At 39.5% G+C, this 10,873-nt stretch overlaps 1 protein-coding gene across 2 annotated transcripts in view; it reads left to right on the top strand.

Moving 5' to 3' along the window:
- Positions 1-10,873, top strand: part of LOC103620933 (transmembrane protein 263) — a 251,981-nt gene that overhangs the window by 34,254 nt on the left and 206,854 nt on the right. The window lies entirely within an intron of this gene.

Below are 10,873 nucleotides of genomic sequence, written 5' to 3'. Positions count from 1 at the left end.
GGAGGTGGTGGTGGCCGTGCGCGCTCGTAACGAAGTACACAACTTCCAGAAGCTTCCAACTTCGCGGGGGATGTGGTGTCGCTTCTTGGGTCTGTCTCCCGAGAAAGAATCCCCCCTTCTCTCCATTAAAACCCGCATCGTTTCCTGTGGTACTGAGACGGGAGGGGAGTAGCGTGGGAGCCGGGGGAGGCTGCCTGCGCCCGCTGCCCTTCTAGGCTGGTGTGTCCCCAGAGAAATCGCCCTCTTTCCCCGGGCATCTTCTCTCACCCACAGCATCTCGTGGGCGGTTTCCCTCCCCGCTGCCGTGCGGTTCGTGCCTTGGTGTGCGGCCGGGGCTGCTCCGGCGCTCACCTGTGCTGCTGCTGCTCTCGCAGGCCCTTCCCTAAGCCTGCGTGAGATCGTCGCCTTTCGCCGTAGTTTGCTGTGGAAAACTATTAGGATAGAGAGTGACTAACCTGAGCCGGCTGTTGGTGTGGATGCCGAGGCCGGCTGGACTATAGAAGTAGTAATATATAGCATTCAGATGCAAGGCTGTGTCTTCAGTTGTGTTGGTTAGGAGTCAGCAGTGCTGTGGTATTGCTTTTTCTTCACTTAATGTTGTCATATCTCTTTAATTTTCACGTCTATGACTTCTGTAGGGGTTTTCTGTCATTAATCAGTCTGAAACTTGAGACACAGCAGGCATTCCCTGTCTCCTGAATTTGTGTAGCAGTAAAAAAAATATGGATTAGCTAGGTTGTAAACTCTTTGAGGCAGAAACTGTATAGGTCTGTACCAGTCCCGATGGAGAAATTTGGCTCAGGCCTTCCTGCAAGCCTCTGAGTCAAGTTAAGTGTGTGTTAGAAGTTCATCAGCTTGTGCAGGTGTTGGGTCTGGGAAGTGCATGTGTGGCAGTCACCGAGGTTAACAGCAATTGTCTTGGGCACCAGGGGCTCTTAACCACGAATGTCTGCACAGCTGGCAGATGAAAGCAAAGGGACAGTTTCAGAGTACATGCAACAAATATATGTAAAAAGATCCTCTCCTTCTGTGCAGTGTTATACTTTGTTGTGCATTTGTACGAAGCCTGATAGTAAAAAGTGTATTTTTTTCTTTCTCTCTGAATGTTTGTTCATTCCAGCAGTGTGGGATAATAAAAAGTATGTATTGAGAACGTTGTTGACAAACAGCGCTATGGCTTTGGGTGATTTGTTGACTTAAACTGTAAAACAAAAACCTCAGAGTGCTGTCTGAACAGTACATCCCGCTTGAGGTCAAGACTGAAAATATTTCCTTCAGTTTCTGTTTTATTGCATGCAGGGTAAACAGCTGCTTATTCTTGCTAAGCCCACTACTTCTGCTGAATTCCTTTTTTGCCCCACAAGAGTGGGGAAAGCTCATGACTATTTAAGATGAGTTCATTCAAAATACAGCATGATGTGGGTGGAATCATGTTCTGACTGCAAGGAAAATGTGTCTGTTTGGGGGGAAAGTTGTTTGTTTGTTTTTAAGCAATCATTTTTCAAGTATAAGTACTGTGTAGAGCTTTTCAGTTTAAAAGGGTTCATGTTTTTTCTCTGAGAGGGTAATTTCTTTCAGTGCACATTTCTTTCCATGTGTGCCACCTTTTGCTGTGGCAGTTGCTTCAAGTTTCTTCTAGGTAAGATCATTGCAGATGCGTGATTTAAAGTCTTAAGCTGGGGGTGGGGATAATTACCTTTTCATTTAACAAGTGGAATGCATTGAAATGTGTAGTATTTTCACCCCTTTAAAAGGGTAAGGAAAGGAGAAGTGAAAAGGAGGAAGAGGTGTCTGTGTGATGTGAGTTGGATCTGAATCCCTTTTAGGGGCCTGCCTGTGAGTAGTTCAGTGTGACTTTAAAACAAATAAGTTTTAAGTTTTTGATCATTGCAGGGAATACATCAGAACTAAGCTTTTCAAAAGTCATTGTGTCTATTTCTCCCCTATCTTGGGAAATACATTTGAGTTTGTGTGGTTTTAGCAGCACTGGCTTTCATGCTGAGCTCGTTGATGCTGGTTAGCATGTTGCTGAGAAGGCAGAGCAGTCCAAACAAAACAGGTTAATGTAGTATGTATTGAAATGGTCTGCCTACTTAGGGAAGGGAAGAAGCAGGCAAAGGTCAGTAAGTGGTAACATCAGGAGAGCTCTGCAGTAGAAGTGATCCTTTCAGGATCTGTTACTAATGTCTGATCATTGCTGAGGAAACTGAAGCTTGGTGTAGTTTATTTTTAACACAATCACGCAATAAGTATCCTGTTGAAAAGGTAGAGTGAAGTAAAGTAGTATGGTAAAGCAATGCTTTAAAATTTGGTGTTGAAGCTGCACTGGATTCAAGATAGTATTTCTGTGTACTTTGTGTTCTCATGTATTTTGAGCTGTGTCCATGCTGAAGGTTGGTATCTCTGGGCCCTTCCAGGCTATGTAAAATACAAAACTGGTTAAAGTCCCTTTTCATGCTTTTTAGGACAGGAGTAAGAGGCAAACAGCTCAGACTGTGTCCGGAAGTGGACCTTTTCTGTATGTAGTAAAAAGTGATACCTTTTGAATATGTCAATAAAACTTGCTTTCCTTCAAGGGCAGATCATCCTGATGGCAAAGAAATACACCTTTCCAGGCTGCGTTAGGAGCCTGGGTAACATGTCTGTCATGTGGGGAGGGTGGTTCCATTTATTAGGGCAGTGAGGAGATAACCAAATCCCTGCCTGTCTATCACAGTCAGCTGCTAATTACTGTCCCACAATATATTATCTTTCCAGTATTAATCTCTTGTGGCTGAATGCTGGATTTCTCAGGTCTTAGGCAGCACTGGAGAAGGTTCTTGTGTCCTTGCTAACAGAACTTCTTCATGCTGTATTTTCAATGGGTGAATGAATTGAGGCATTAGGATAGTTCCTGGTATGGTTCTGCTGTGGTGACTCTTCTAACACTGCTCCTCTCACTGGTCTAACCTAAATCCAAAATCAGAGAAATTAAGGGCATTGAGAGTGGCAGGTCATACTGAAGTTCTTATTTGTGAAAGCAAGTTCACAATGTGATTTCAGTTAAGTAGCTGGTCCCCTCTTTATTGAAATGATTCTTCCAAGTAGAATGAGAGCTTGTGGTGCTTTGGCATGTGCTCACAGTTAAGTTATATAATCTGGGATACAACAAGTGTCATAAATGTGACATTTTACTTTGAGAAACTTAAAGCTATATTTAAGAGAAAGAATGTGAATTTACTGCCTATAGTTCTCTTTTTCTGACTGCCTGTGATAGTGAGTGTTGACAGATGAATTTTAGAGATCAAAATAAGGCAAGATATTTTGAAGATGCAGTGTCAAAATTTATGGAAAGCTCAAGTAAATATTTTTCTTGCTTGTGTTTACAGACAACTCTGTTCCTTAAGGATGTCATGGATTGTCCTGTCAAAATGATGTATATGTAACCTCTTTTTTACATGTGTCCAATCCTTTTTAGTAGGGCTCTTGATAGTTGAAATGAAAAGTACTTGGGAAAGGAACAGTGTATAAAAATAAGAGACAAGAGGCATTGCTTTCTGTGGAGTATATAGTAATATTTTGTTTTCCTAGCATGTAGTCCTAAATGTGGTCTAGGAATCAGGAGGAGCATGAATGTAAGTGATAGAGTAAAAGGGAACATGGAGTACGTATTCTGTAGATTATTTTGATTTAAATATTTGCCTGTGATTGGTCACATCTGTTTTTCTTTATTGTTGACCTGCCTTACAAACTTTGTAGTGGTTTTCTTTTCCAACATTTCAGCTGAATTTCAGAGAGATGGGAAGGGGTTACATACCTTCAAAGTTCTGGGCAAGGTATATTCTTACATAGATGAGGGCAAATAGTAGAGCTCTTAAGTTTCTTCAGAGGAAATGTTCTAATGGAACTTAGTGGGCATCACAGAAGTGGCTTGTGCTGGTGTTAGCAAATCTTGCAGTCTTAATGCATCTGCAGAGCTGCTCAAGGTCCAGTGCAATTCTTGAGCTTTCATTCATTCCAAAAACATTTTGGAGGGAGAACCTGTGCACCTCACAGATCTTCAAAAGTAAAAGGCAGTAGTTACCAAAAACTATTGCTTCCCAAATGAATTCTTACTTGTGTCTTCACAGTGATGAGTGTTTTTTGTATCCGATGGCTGTTTGGTTGCTGAGTGTAGTAACTCTGGTTGGAATCTTGTATGCAGCAAGTTGTGATCTTTCTTACTACTTCTTGGAGTGAGTTTGGGAGAAAATGAGGTCTTTATGGAGCCTGAAATAAAAGGGGTGTTACTGCTGGCAGTGCTTATGGCAGTCAATTTTGATGTGCAGGCTAGGTGTGAAATTGGAGGGCTTAACAGTACCAGAAGATGTAGCTTTTGTTCTGTAGAGTCAGTAAATATTTTATCTGAAATGTTTCTTTTTTAAAACACTACAATAAGTGCATAGAATGACAAGCAACACTGGTCTTAAACAGCTCTGATGTGAGTTCAAAACTCGTTTGCAAGGAAGGAAATATGTAACTATCTAGCTATCAACAAAAATAATTTAAAAGTTGTGTGATAAATACATCATACTGCAATCTCCTAGCTAATTCCCAAATGCAGAAAATGCATTTTGAAATTCCTAATGAAATAAGGACACAGGAATAAGTTCTGTCCTGAATAAAATACCTCATATTTATCCTCAATTTCTAGCATCTAAAATTACTTTTGAGGGTTTCGAAACAGCTTTTCAACTTCAAATGGATTTTTGGCTTTTTTTTTTTTTTTTTTTGGTCTTATTTTTGAACAGGAAATTAATATTTTGTCAAGATGACTTGTGTTTCAAACTCTTGCAGTGATGTCTCTTGTGACTCTTTTGGGGGAGAATGCTCATATTTTTCAAGCTGTATATATGCTTATATATTTTGAATTCAAGTCTTATTGTAAAAATTCCAATGTTCTAGCTGTAAAAGCCCTTGAAAATTACTTAAATTTCAGCTTATTAAAGCTAAAATAGTAGTAGTGCACTTTTAAGGAAATAAATGCATGGGAATCAGGTCATGTGAAACCAGAATTATAGAAAACTTCTTAATGCATCTTTCCATACATATATATTTATATTTTTGTTGTTGTTATTGTGACCCTATTGAGGGTAGTGAAAAGGCTATTACATTATAAGTCTCTAGCATGGTTGAGAAAATCTTAATGACCTCTGTCATATATGCCTATATTATTAGGCAAAGGACTTCCAGTTTTTCAGACAAATTTCTCACGCTGTCTGCAGCTTTCTAGAGTGATACTTCCACATCTGGTTAGGAAAATGGAGAATATTCTTTCTGCCGAGTGCATTATTTCATTTCTTTAGTCAGAGTAAAACTGGCATTAATCATTAAATCCATTTGTCAAGGACCAGGCTGGAAAAACACGTTTACAGGCTGGAAAAACACATTTCTACATAACTACACTTAGCAAACATACTTGTTTGCTAAGTGTAATGTAGAAAGTGCAATGAAACTTCAGGTCATCAAGTCTTATTATTGCTTACCTTTGGTTCACCAGCTCAATTTTCTGAGTGTTTTGGGTTTTTTTTACTTACTCCCTGCCAGAAATCTCTGACAGACAGATGATTGGCAGGATTTAGGAAGGCTTCTTCCCATTGAAGTTATCTAAATCAGTGACAGGCAGTTATGAGTTAATTGATATTTTGAGATTTCGTTATTGATATTTAATTGCTCTCAGATTGGTTTGCTGTGATGCAAGGTCATGCTTTGGTCCTCCATCATTCTGTGTTTCAGAAGAGTCTGTAGGTGTTTCTGTCAGAACTGTTTTGTCTATGTATAAGCCTGCCCCTAACACTTTGCCTTCATGTACCTTCTGTTTCCCGAACAAATGCTATTCAGCATGGTCAGTTTTTGAAGATAAACCATGTTGTGGAGAAGGCATACACTTCCCTGTGGAGGTAGTAGTTCAAAGAAGAATTGATAGCAAACTGTTCAGCCCCTTTCAGGGTAACGTCACACTGCTGCTGGCATCCTTTTGATAATTGCACTGGTTAACCTGCTTGGAGTGAGGAGTGTTCTCTCTGGGCCAGGTCAGTACATGATCAAATGAAATGTGGTTTGCTTGGTTTGGTTTTTGAAAGCCACTCTTACATTCTTTCTGTGCTAACATTGATTTAGGAGGTAAAATTCAGATGGAAAATAAATGGTCAATCAAGAAAAAATTCAATACAATAATTAATTCAAAATCCAGAACTGTCTGATCTACCACTGAGCAGACTGTATTGGCTGTTTGTTGTACAGATGGTATTATCTACCCCATACAAAACATGGACATAAAAAGTGTAAACCAAACAGTTTACTGGCTTTCTGAATGGAGAATAGACCGTGGTGTCATTAGTACTCTTGAAAATTTATTTATGTCACATAAACCCTAATTTGGATTGCTGACAATACAAAGTTGTTTTATTGCTGTAAAAATAGGATTTGACTGTTCTGCTGAGAACAATAGAACTTAATCTTGACTTGGCATTTGCAACATTAAATCTTCCTCTCATTGCCTCTCTCCACTAGTCCTGTTGTCAGGACAAAATTAAGTGTTGTTAAAATTGTAGCCTCCCTAATGTTTTTGTCCAAATTCAGAAAAGAGCAAGTAATCTAAGCAACTTTTCTATTCTTTGTTACAGCGTACTTTGTGAACAAAGTGCTACAATTTTACACTACTGTCATCCTCAGTGTTTCTATTTCTGTGCTTTCCTTCAGTGTTCCAGGGGATTTATAACTGCAACTCAAATTCCCCTTGGGCTGAAACCTGGCACGGAAGCTCTCATTACAAGTGAACTTTGTTTTGCAAAATTAAAAACAAAGCATCCATCAAGAGGCTTTCTTAAACATAGAGGAAAGCAAAAACACGTTTATGGTTGCAGATCAATTTTATTCCCTCTGCAGGAAAAATCCAACTGACTTTGGAAATCCTGAAGGTGTCGGTGTGCAATCAATAATGATGGCAGATTCTGTGGAATGTTCCTATTGCATTTAGAAAACTTTAAATTAAAGTCTTAATTCCTTAACATGCTGAAAATTCATTGCTGAAGTAAAAGCTGCAGCTGCAAACTGCCTAACAAAGGTACAGTGATATACTTGTTTCCAGTGTCTGAGCAGCAGAGAATATGGAGGTGGTTGGGTAGTTATGGGCTTCAGCTGAAGTACCTGTAGGTCCTCAGCTGCCTGGAAAAGGGTGTCACCATGTGGAGCTACCTACCCAGTGGTTGGTTGTTTAATTTTTATTTTTCTTTGAACAATAGCCCCTTTTTTTTCTGTAGGAATCAAGACCTTATGTAATTTTGTAAAAAGTAGAAAGGGCATTGTGAGCCACAAGCCATTTTCAGATATGGAAGATGGAACCATTTAATTTGTTTAAACATGAAATACCGAAGATAAGTTCTGAGAAACTTTGTAACAGTGACAAAGATAGAGGAGAGATCCCAAATTAACAGTGTCATTAACGATGTCATTTTAGGAAAGCCTGATGAAGGTCACCTTCATCATTACTGGATCTGACAAGCCCTTTGGCATCTGCAAACATTCAGCCCAGTCATGATATGTATCATCTCTCACCCATTTAGAGAAACTGAAGTTGGGGTGAAAAGAGCTGGGGTTTTGTTTTGTGGTGCTAGGAAGGGGCAAAGTATGCAAACGTGCTGGAAACTGTGGGGTTTATTCTTGTGAATGTGAAATAAGTATTCTTCAAATCTGATACAAAAATAGCCAAGGCTTTCACTTTGGTAGCACTTAACAAACTTGTCTTGCCTTTGGGGATTACTTTGCTTCTTTCTTCACACAGACCCACTGAGTCTTGTCATTCTTCAGGGGTGCATCTAATCTTTATGATTATTAGTTGACATATGTTTGATACTGTATAAAAAAGATGTTGGACCTGTGCTGAGAAGCCTACAAGTGAAATCACAGATGTGGAGGTGTGAAGCCCGGACTGCCACTTATTTTCCTCTGCTTAATTGCTTTATTGGAATTCTGCCGACATCGAATACCAGGTCTGAAAGTCACTGTTAGACAGGACAGAGGACATGTGATTTATGCTGGCAGTTGAGGATTTGCATAGAAAGAAGCAAGTTTGACCTTCTGGGCTCTTAAGGAGAGGCTTTAGGAGGAATGAGGCAGTTTCTTGCAGTGGAAGAAGTGAGATTCTAGGCTCAAGTCCAGAATGTAAATGAATAATGTCAGAAAGGAGAAACTGGAGTAAAGTGTTTAGAAGCAAGAATGGAAACATGAAGGTTTAGATCAGGAAACAGATACCATTTTCACTTGAAAATGCACAGGGAAAGTAGTAGCTAAAGCTGCAGATTTTAGAATTATTTCTAAAGTATAGACTCAGAACTGAGACAGTAAACTGCTGCTGAATCCGCCATGACTATGAGCTTTAGATTCCTCCAGCTTCTGTTCTGAAAGGGGAAAAAGATTACTAATAAGTTTGAGTATAATGGAGAAGAGTAATTACATGGTGTATTTCCTTCTGCTTTTGCTTATGGTAGGGCATTTAAAAAATTTTTTTGTCTTTTCTGAGTTGAGTAGGAATGGCAAGAAGGAACAGAATTGTAAGATACGTGGTTCTCAGAAGAAAATTTGAAGTTATTTGTCCCAAACTCATTCAATTTGATTATTAATGTTTCACAGGATGTATTTTTTTTTTTTTTTTAAATTTTTGATTGCCCTCCCTCATTATTGCCCTTCTTGGACTTTGTTTTGGAGTCTTGTATTTTGCTACTCATTAGCAAAATGAATTTGTGACTCGGTGAACAGTCAATCGACAGACTTCAGTCTAAGATTATATACCATAGTTAATGTAATGTTAAGTACTAATGTAGTGTCTGAAAGGCCTAAAAGTAGTGGTGGTGCAGGTAGGACTTTTTGGTTGCTTTGAGATGGCCTGTAGCGACTGTTTAGAAAGATGAGCCACATTGGGGCATTTGCAGTGACAGTCTCATGTTGACATTGACTTGCAAGCAAAATGAACTGACACTGATCACTTGGTGTTGGGATTGACTCCTTTACTCTGTGGGTATTTTGAGTACTTATTAATCTGCTGAGACCAAGATAGTATGGCTCTTTTTGTGATGAACCATGCTGATATCATTTGTTACTACAAATGTGGTGATAAACAGAGCTCTTGGTTTCAGTGTCATAAACATAACACTGTACCTTGTGGAAAATGCTGACTCTGACTGATAGGAACTTGCTTTCTGTCATGCATGGATTTACCACAGCACTTGTAAAATATACAGTCTTTAAATATACTGAAAATCTGAGCATATCACTGAAGTTCTGGTCAGAATTATTTGCAAAGTATTGTATCTTGTGGAAGAGCATGAGGTATACTCTGAAATGCTTGTATGCCATTTGTCACACTTGTTTAGTTCAGTACTGGCAGTCCTCTCTAGCCATAAATACATAGCCTTCTATGAAACACATTATAAAGCCACGAATTTGCCAGGTCACAGCAGTCCATAGTATTTGGGTTAAACTGCATTGTAAGGTCAGTAGTCATGCAGTGTGATCAGAACAGGGGATTGTATGTTTCTCAGGCAGTTTCTCAGAGAATTCATGTAGGGTTTTTCTCTTGGTCTTTATCATTTGCTGAGTTCCTGCAAAGCTTTTCAGCTTCCTTAAGAGTTCATTGAAACTGTTGGGAGGGACAGAGTGAGGTGCCTTTAAATCTCACGTCTTTAACTTCGTTTTGGAAGGGTGGGTGTTGCCTCTGCTTGAGTTTACTTGTTCTTGTTCAGCTTGGAGATTGTGTTAAGATATGACATAGAAAAGTTGCCACTAAGTTTTAATAGTGCTCATAGTCAGAAACTCATCAAGTGCTGAAAGGAATTGTATGAAGTGCTTGCTTGCTGAGGGCAGGGACTGTCTTTGGAGAGCCAAGACGTTTTTCTTAGTTATATGTTCCTCGGCTCTGCACCATAACCTTACTTTCTGTAATAATACCTGTTCAAGCTTGTGCTTCTCCAGTGTTTCTAGCGAGGAACAGAACCTCATTCCCAATTTAAGAGGCTATACAAAACCTAAATAATTGAAAGAATGTTGTACAGCTAATATCTACTAATGTTTCTGAACTGTTGATACATCTTCCTGCATCCTAGATGTTCCTAAGGGACTGTCAAAGCAGAAGCAATCTGGGTACATTCCTTCTGCCACAGCTGCAGCTCCAGAGGATTTTTATAGAACCTGCAAGCCAATAGCTTACAGTTCTGTGCATCCCATTCCCCTACTTGTCTGTCAAAGGTCCTTAAGAATGAAAAAAGAAAATGTAACTGATGCCTCATTCTTGAAATGATAGTGTAAAAAGAAAGCTTGAGACAAAGTTGTTGGACTCAACATAATTATAAGCCTTCTTAGAAGATGATTTCCTGGATTTTTTGCTTGTAGTAGATGACTGTGCTGCAAAAACTGTAGGTATGTTAAATATTGATTACCAAGCTTGCAGCAGGCCCAGTGAATTGAACTCGGCAGACGTAACTAAAAAAGCAATGGACATGCTAACACACACAAAAAAGCTATTGTAAAGAGAATTTGTAATCGTGTTAATAACACCTGTCAGTGTTTGAGCCTTTAGTATTACTTCTAGATATGCATATGAGAACCTAGAATTTCATCTACTGTTAACTGTTTTACATTTTAATTAGTGAATCTCAGTACCTGTGTTGGGTTGACCCTGAGTTGATGGACAGTCTTTAAGACCAATTACGCTTCTCACAATTTACATATTTAAACCGCACAGAAAGGTGGGATTTCCCCTTTGGTCGGAGCTCGCTTGCTGGAAGGTGGGGGGCTCCGAACCTCCCGGCCCCGCCGGGCCGGGGGCACTGCACCTTTTCCCCTTTCCCCACGCTGCGGG

The sequence above is a fragment of the Corvus brachyrhynchos genome, unplaced genomic scaffold, assembly GCF_000691975.1.
Source record: "Corvus brachyrhynchos isolate BGI_N302 unplaced genomic scaffold, ASM69197v1 scaffold115, whole genome shotgun sequence".
NCBI classification, from domain to species: Eukaryota; Metazoa; Chordata; class Aves; order Passeriformes; family Corvidae; genus Corvus; species Corvus brachyrhynchos.
This window is presented reverse-complemented; position numbering and strand designations above follow the sequence as displayed.